This window comes from Schistocerca americana, unplaced genomic scaffold, assembly GCF_021461395.2.
Source record: "Schistocerca americana isolate TAMUIC-IGC-003095 unplaced genomic scaffold, iqSchAmer2.1 HiC_scaffold_375, whole genome shotgun sequence".
In the NCBI taxonomy this organism is placed as follows: domain Eukaryota; kingdom Metazoa; phylum Arthropoda; class Insecta; order Orthoptera; family Acrididae; genus Schistocerca; species Schistocerca americana.
In genome coordinates this window covers 92501-100000 of record NW_025726099.1, presented here as the reverse complement: position 1 = coordinate 100000, position 7500 = coordinate 92501, and the positions used below count along the sequence as shown (strand labels likewise).

Genomic DNA, 7500 nt, shown 5'->3' with positions numbered 1-7500 from the left:
CTGCGTGGGAAGAGTCTTCCTAGGCCATGACCCACCGGAAGGGCGCAGCGTCCCCCACCCCAGACATGTGACGTCACACTATCGGTATTGACGACTAGACTGATTCCTTATAATCATTTGCGATACACCGGTGGAAGCTGCCGAGACGAGTAACTACATAGCGGGCTCGCCGTGTCACTAATGTACAGAGATACAATAGTTTCGACTGGAACCGGATTAAACGTATACACGGCGCTGATTAGTAATAGATAGAGCCATCAGAATACAGATAATGTATACAACTGTCCGTATACATGCTGAAAGACTCTGCTCACAATCACACGTCAGCCAGACACTCTTATCACGCACTACTCTCTGCCTGTAACAGGCACACAGACAATATGTAAGCACCAGCATGGAACAACACCCAGTGCATCCTCTCTGCCACATTAGACAATCCACACTATCATAACCAGACCGGGAGGTCCACTCACAAAACAGAATATCTCACCCTTCCGACAACCACCATTGCTCAGCTAAGCCACCAACACCCACACATGTCCTACACAGGGGTGCACCCAACATCACAATACTGCCTCCTGTCACACCACACAAACAATGGCAGGAATGAAAGACACAGGTCTGCCACAAGCATGGAATCAGAGCGCCGCCTGTTATGAGCCAAAGGTGCACCCTGACGTGGCAAATCAGATGATGCCGCAGTCATTTACTTACGATAATCACAATCAACAAACCGGCCCCCCCCCCCCCCCCCCAAAACACCTTTCCTTACAACAATGTGTACCTTAACCTAACCCGTATTGTACCTTAACCTAACCCGTATTGTACCTTAACCTAACCCGTATTGTACCTTAACCTAACCCGTATTGTACCTTAACCTAACCCGTATTGTACCTTAACCTAACCCGTATTGTACCTTAACCTAACCCGTATTGTACCTTAACCTAACCCGTATTGTACCTTAACCTAACCCGTATTGTGCCTTAACCTAACCCGTATTGTGCCTTAACCTAACCCGTATTGTGCCTTAACCTAACCCGTATTGTGCCTTAACCTAACCCGTATTGTGCCTTAACCTAACCCGTATTGTGCCTTAACCTAACCCGTATTGTGCCTTAACCTAACCCGTATTGTGCCTTAACCTAACCCGTATTGTGCCTTAACCTAACCCGTATTGTGCCTTAACCTAACCCGTATTGTGCCTTAACCTAACCCGTATTGTGCCTTAACCTAACCCGTATTGTGCCTTAACCTAACCCGTATTGCGCCTTAACCTAACCCGTATTGCGCCTTAACCTAACCCGTATTGCACCTTAACCTAACCCGTATTGCGCCTTAACCTAACCCGTATTGCGCCTTAACCTAACCTATATTGCGCCTTAACCTAACCTATATTGCGCCTTAACCTAACCTATATTGCGCCTTAACGTAACCCGCGTTGCGCCTTAACGTAACCCGCGTTGCGCCTTAACGTAACCCGCGTTGCGCCTTAACGTAACCCGCGTTGCGCCTTAACCTAACCCGCGTTGCGCCTTAACCTAACCCGCGTTGCGCCTTAACCTAACCCGCGTTGCGCCTTAACCTAACCCGCGTTGCGCCTTAACCTAACCCGCGTTGCGCCTTAACCTAACCCGCGTTGCGCCTTAACCTAACCCGCGTTGCGCCTTAACCTAACCCGCGTTGCGCCTTAACCTAACCCGCGTTGGGCCTTAACCCAACACACGTTGGGCCTTAACCCAACACACGTTGGGCCTTAACCCAACACACGTTGGGCCTTAACCCAACACACGTTGGGCCTTAACCCAACACACGTTGGGCCTTAACCCAACACACGTTGGGCCTTAACCCAACACACGTTGGGCCTTAACCCAACACACGTTGGGCCTTAACCCAACACACGTTGGGCCTTAACCCAACACACGTTGGGCCTTAACCCAACACACGTTGGGCCTTAACCCAACACACGTTGGGCCTTAACCCAACACACGTTGGGCCTTAACCCAACACACGTTGGGCCTTAACCCAACACACGTTGGGCCTTAACCCAACACACGTTGGGCCTTAACCCAACACACGTTGGGCCTTAACCCAACACACGTTGGGCCTTAACCCAACACACGTTGGGCCTTAACCCAACACACGTTGGGCCTTAACCCAACACACGTTGGGCCTTAACCCAACACACGTTGGGCCTTAACCCAACACACGTTGGGCCTTAACCCAACACACGTTGGGCCTTAACCTGCTCTGTAATTGTCATACGACGCGTTAAATTAGTGTAGTGTTGCCTAACTGCAACCCCCGCAATATAGTTTGCTACCCGCACTGCCCGGTCCCCAGAGTATCGCTTCATGTTAAACACCTTGCAGCTATACACTGTAATGCGGATGGCAGCAGGACGTACATGCTCAATGCCCTTCGCAGTTGTTCATTGGCATTCGCATGGCGAAGCACAGCCTACGTTGTGGTACGGCTTGTGTCAACTGTCCGCTGATGTTGTACGTCCAAATCACACACTGTACTGCACATTGGTCCTCATGTACTGAATGATACATCGTGGTACATGTGTGACCGTACCACGACTGCGCCAACAACGGCGAACCATACGGTCCAAATATTGTGCACTCAGCTACGTGTCGTCTCCCTATAAGAGCTGGATTGCAGTATGGTATGCCGTGGATGGCGATCAGCATGAGCCGTCTGTTGATGTAGTGGCGCGTGTTGTCAGACGTAGTCGTCTCTTCTCACTCACCGTGATAGCATGGTGCACTGCGTTCCACATCTGCGACATGCGACAGAGGCCGGTTGACAGTCGTTCGCGCAATGGACATCGCATACGTACGGGGGCCACCTTCCACGTGTTCGCGAAGCGTGCACATGTTGTTGCGTGTATGTGGGCAGACATAGTGTGTCGTGACACCTGACACAGGCATGCAACAATCGTTGAATTTGCAAATGGCGATGGACGTCTACGTTTGCTGGTGACGTTACGCAAATGAACAACTGGTAAACCGTTGTGGTGCGGTTGTTCTCGCTAGAGGTGAATCAGTGATGGCGACGATCGGTTGAGCTACCAACCGGTTGTTTCAGCGATACCCACCATGCCCACGAACGTGAATGGCATGTGGGTGTGAAGCGATACGCGGCGGTGGCTGGGTGGGACCGTCCCCGGCCGGTGAGGGGGGGCCTCCCGGCGTGCTGGCCGCGCGGTGCGTGGGCGCACGCGCTACAGCCGGCTGGTGGGGGCGGCCAGTGGCAGGCGCGCCGGCCGACGGAGGCGGCAGGCGGCGCAGCTGCGCGCCGGCGCACCCTGCACGCGGCGCCGTGCGGCCAAAGTAGGTCCTCGCGGGCCCGGTGCGAAGCGCGGTGGACATCTGCAGTGTGCTGGTCCGATTGAGGACTGTGTGCGCTGAGGATGCGCCGCCGCCCGGCGCTCGGCGCCGCGACGCCGTCTGCTGCTCGGTCGCCTCTGCGGTTCTCGCAGGTGGTTTGTATCGCAGCTGTGCGGACGTGTTGGCGCGTTCGCTTCGGCACCCAAGTGGGGCTTTTGTCCTTCTGTGGCGCTGGCGTTGGAGCTGCCGGCCACCGTAGGTGGCGCGTGTTGTCTCCCGCCGGCAATGCCACGACAGCACGCTCCCGGGCCTCTGTCGGCAGCGGCAAGCTCAGTTGGGAGCACGGGTGGTCGCACCTAAAGCGTCTACTCGCCAAACTCCGGGCGATTGCGCCTCTCTCGAACCCGACCAAGTACTTAGGACGGCGCTGCGCGCCGCCGGGACCTGAGAGGGTTTCGAGGTGTATTGTGCAGGGGAGCTCAGCCTCCTCCTGTTTGCAGAATAATTGAGCGGACGCTTGCGTGTTCGCGCGGGCCCCCGGGACACACTCCCGGGCGGCCGGCTGCTCAGCTCTAGTTGACGCAGCTCCCTGGTTGATCCTGCCAGTAGTCATATGCTTGTCTCAAAGATTAAGCCATGCATGTCTCAGTACAAGCCGCATTAAGGTGAAACCGCGAATGGCTCATTAAATCAGTTATGGTTCCTTAGATCGTACCCACGTTACTTGGATAACTGTGGTAATTCTAGAGCTAATACATGCAAACAGAGTCCCGACCAGAGATGGAAGGGACGCTTTTATTAGATCAAAACCAATCGGTCGGCTCGTCCGGTCCGTTTGCCTTGGTGACTCTGAATAACTTTGGGCTGATCGCACGGTCCTCGTACCGGCGACGCATCTTTCAAATGTCTGCCTTATCAACTGTCGATGGTAGGTTCTGCGCCTACCATGGTTGTAACGGGTAACGGGGAATCAGGGTTCGATTCCGGAGAGGGAGCCTGAGAAACGGCTACCACATCCAAGGAAGGCAGCAGGCGCGCAAATTACCCACTCCCGGCACGGGGAGGTAGTGACGAAAAATAACGATACGGGACTCATCCGAGGCCCCGTAATCGGAATGAGTACACTTTAAATCCTTTAACGAGTATCTATTGGAGGGCAAGTGTGGTGCCAGCAGCCGCGGTAATTCCAGCTCCAATAGCGTATATTAAAGTTGTTGCGGTTAAAAAGCTCGTAGTTGGATTTGTGTCCCACGCTGTTGGTTCACCGCCCGTCGGTGTTTAACTGGCATGTATCGTGGGACGTCCTGCCGGTGGGGCGAGCTGAAGGCGTGCGACGCGCCTCGTGCGTGCTCGTGCGTCCCGAGGCGGACCCCGTTGCAATCCTACCAGGGTGCTCTTGAGTGAGTGTCTCGGTGGGCCGGCACGTTTACTTTGAACAAATTAGAGTGCTTAAAGCAGGCAAGCCCGCCTGAATACTGTGTGCATGGAATAATGGAATAGGACCTCGGTTCTATTTTGTTGGTTTTCGGAACCCGAGGTAATGATTAATAGGGACAGGCGGGGGCATTCGTATTGCGACGTTAGAGGTGAAATTCTTGGATCGTCGCAAGACGAACAGAAGCGAAAGCATTTGCCAAGTATGTTTTCATTAATCAAGAACGAAAGTTAGAGGTTCGAAGGCGATCAGATACCGCCCTAGTTCTAACCATAAACGATGCCAGCCAGCGATCCGCCGCAGTTCCTCCGATGACTCGGCGGGCAGCCTCCGGGAAACCAAAGCTTTTGGGTTCCGGGGGAAGTATGGTTGCAAAGCTGAAACTTAAAGGAATTGACGGAAGGGCACCACCAGGAGTGGAGCCTGCGGCTTAATTTGACTCAACACGGGAAACCTCACCAGGCCCGGACACCGGAAGGATTGACAGATTGATAGCTCTTTCTTGATTCGGTGGGTGGTGGTGCATGGCCGTTCTTAGTTGGTGGAGCGATTTGTCTGGTTAATTCCGATAACGAACGAGACTCTAGCCTGCTAACTAGTCGCGTGACATCCTTCGTGCTGTCAGCGATTACTTTTCTTCTTAGAGGGACAGGCGGCTTCTAGCCGCACGAGATTGAGCAATAACAGGTCTGTGATGCCCTTAGATGTTCTGGGCCGCACGCGCGCTACACTGAAGGAATCAGCGTGTCTTCCTAGGCCGAAAGGTCGGGGTAACCCGCTGAACCTCCTTCGTGCTAGGGATTGGGGCTTGCAATTGTTCCCCATGAACGAGGAATTCCCAGTAAGCGCGAGTCATAAGCTCGCGTTGATTACGTCCCTGCCCTTTGTACACACCGCCCGTCGCTACTACCGATTGAATGATTTAGTGAGGTCTTCGGACTGGTACGCGGCATTGACTCTGTCGTTGCCGATGCTACCGGAAAGATGACCAAACTTGATCATTTAGAGGAAGTAAAAGTCGTAACAAGGTTTCCGTAGGTGAACCTGCGGAAGGATCATTACCGACTAGACTGCATGTCTTTCGATGTGCGTGTCGTGTCGCGCAACACGCTACCTGTACGGCTCGCAGTAGCCGTGCGCCGCGTGCGGAACCACGCGTGCTTCTCAAAACTAACGCCAATGTTGTGTGGTACGAGCGCTGAAGCGCTGGAGCGGCTGGCCTGCGGCACCTGGCGCCTGGCGCCGGTTTTGAATGACGTTCGCCCGACTGCCTGTCCGCTCCGGTGTGGAGCCGTACGACGCCCATCGGCCGTGAGGCTGTTGGACACAGAACGCTTGAACAGGGGCCGCCACACGCCTACGTCCCGCCTATGCAACTGTCTTGAAAGAGACAGTGGAAACTAAGAAAAGATCACCCAGGACGGTGGATCACTCGGCTCGTGGGTCGATGAAGAACGCAGCAAATTGCGCGTCGACATGTGAACTGCAGGACACATGAACATCGACGTTTCGAACGCACATTGCGGTCCATGGATTCCGTTCCCGGGCCACGTCTGGCTGAGGGTCGGCTACGTATACTGAAGCGCGCGGCGTTTGCCCCGCTTCGCAGACCTGGGAGCGTCGCGGCCGCCTGTGGGGCCGGCCGCGCCTCCTTAAACGTGCGATGCGCGCCCGTCGCCTGGCGGTTCGCATACCGGTACTTACTCGGTAGCGTGCACAGCCGGCTGGCGGTGTGGCGTGCGACACCTCGTACAACGACCTCAGAGCAGGCGAGACTACCCGCTGAATTTAAGCATATTACTAAGCGGAGGAAAAGAAACTAACAAGGATTCCCCCAGTAGCGGCGAGCGAACAGGGAAGAGTCCAGCACCGAACCCCGCAGGCTGCCGCCTGTCGTGGCATGTGGTGTTTGGGAGGGTCCACTACCCCGACGCCTCGCGCCGAGCCCAAGTCCAACTTGAATGAGGCCCCACGGCCCGTAGAGGGTGCCAGGCCCGTAGCGGCCGGTGCGAGCGTCGGCGGGACCTCTCCTTCGAGTCGGGTTGCTTGAGAGTGCAGCTCCAAGTGGGTGTAAACTCCATCTGAGACTAAATATGACCACGAGACCGATAGCGAACAAGTACCGTGAGGGAAAGTTGAAAGAACTTTGAAGAGAGAGTTCAAAAGTACGTGAAACCGTTCTGGGGTAAACGTGAGAAGTCCGAAAGGTCGAACGGGTGAGATTCACGCCCATCCGGCCACTGGCCTCCGCCCTCGGCAGATGGGGCCGGCCGCCCGCGCGGAGCAATCCGCGGCGGGGGTCGTGTCCGGTTGCCTTTCCACTCGCCGCGGGTGGGGCCGTTCCGGTGTGCGGTGGGCCGCACTTCTCCCCTAGTAGGGACGTCGCGACCCGCTGGGTGCCGGCCTACGGCCCGGGTGCGCAGCCTGTCCTTCCGCGGGCCTCGGTTCGCGTCTGTTGGGCAGAGCCCCGGTGTCCTGGCTGGCTGCCCGGCGGTATATCTGGAGGAGTCGATTCGCCCCTTTGGGCGCTCGGGCTCCCGGCAAGCGCGCGCGGTTTCTTCCCGGATGACGGACCTACCTGGCCCGGCCCCGGACCCGCGCCGCTGTTGGCTCGGGATGCTCTCGGGCGGAATAATCGCTCCCGTCAGCGGCGCTTCAGCTTTGGACAATTTCACGACCCGTCTTGAAACACGGACCAAGGAGTCTAACATGTGCGCGAGTCATTGGGCTGTA

General features: G+C 55.8%; 3 non-coding genes across 3 annotated transcripts in view; all 3 read left to right on the top strand.

The window, feature by feature from the left end:
* Positions 1–3918: 3918 nt before the first annotated feature.
* Positions 3919–5828, top strand: LOC124581816. Its single transcript, XR_006973491.1, has one exon. It is a non-coding gene; the product is annotated as a small subunit ribosomal RNA (ribosomal RNA).
* Positions 5829–6179: 351 nt separating this feature from the next.
* Positions 6180–6334, top strand: LOC124581797. The gene has a single exon (XR_006973474.1). It is a non-coding gene; the product is annotated as a 5.8S ribosomal RNA (ribosomal RNA).
* Positions 6335–6522: 188 nt separating this feature from the next.
* LOC124581830 overlaps positions 6523–7500 on the top strand; it is a 4222-nt gene continuing 3244 nt past the window's right edge. The window contains exon 1 of the ribosomal RNA XR_006973503.1: positions 6523–7500. This exon is cut by the window's right edge and continues 3244 nt beyond it. This is a non-coding gene — a ribosomal RNA (large subunit ribosomal RNA).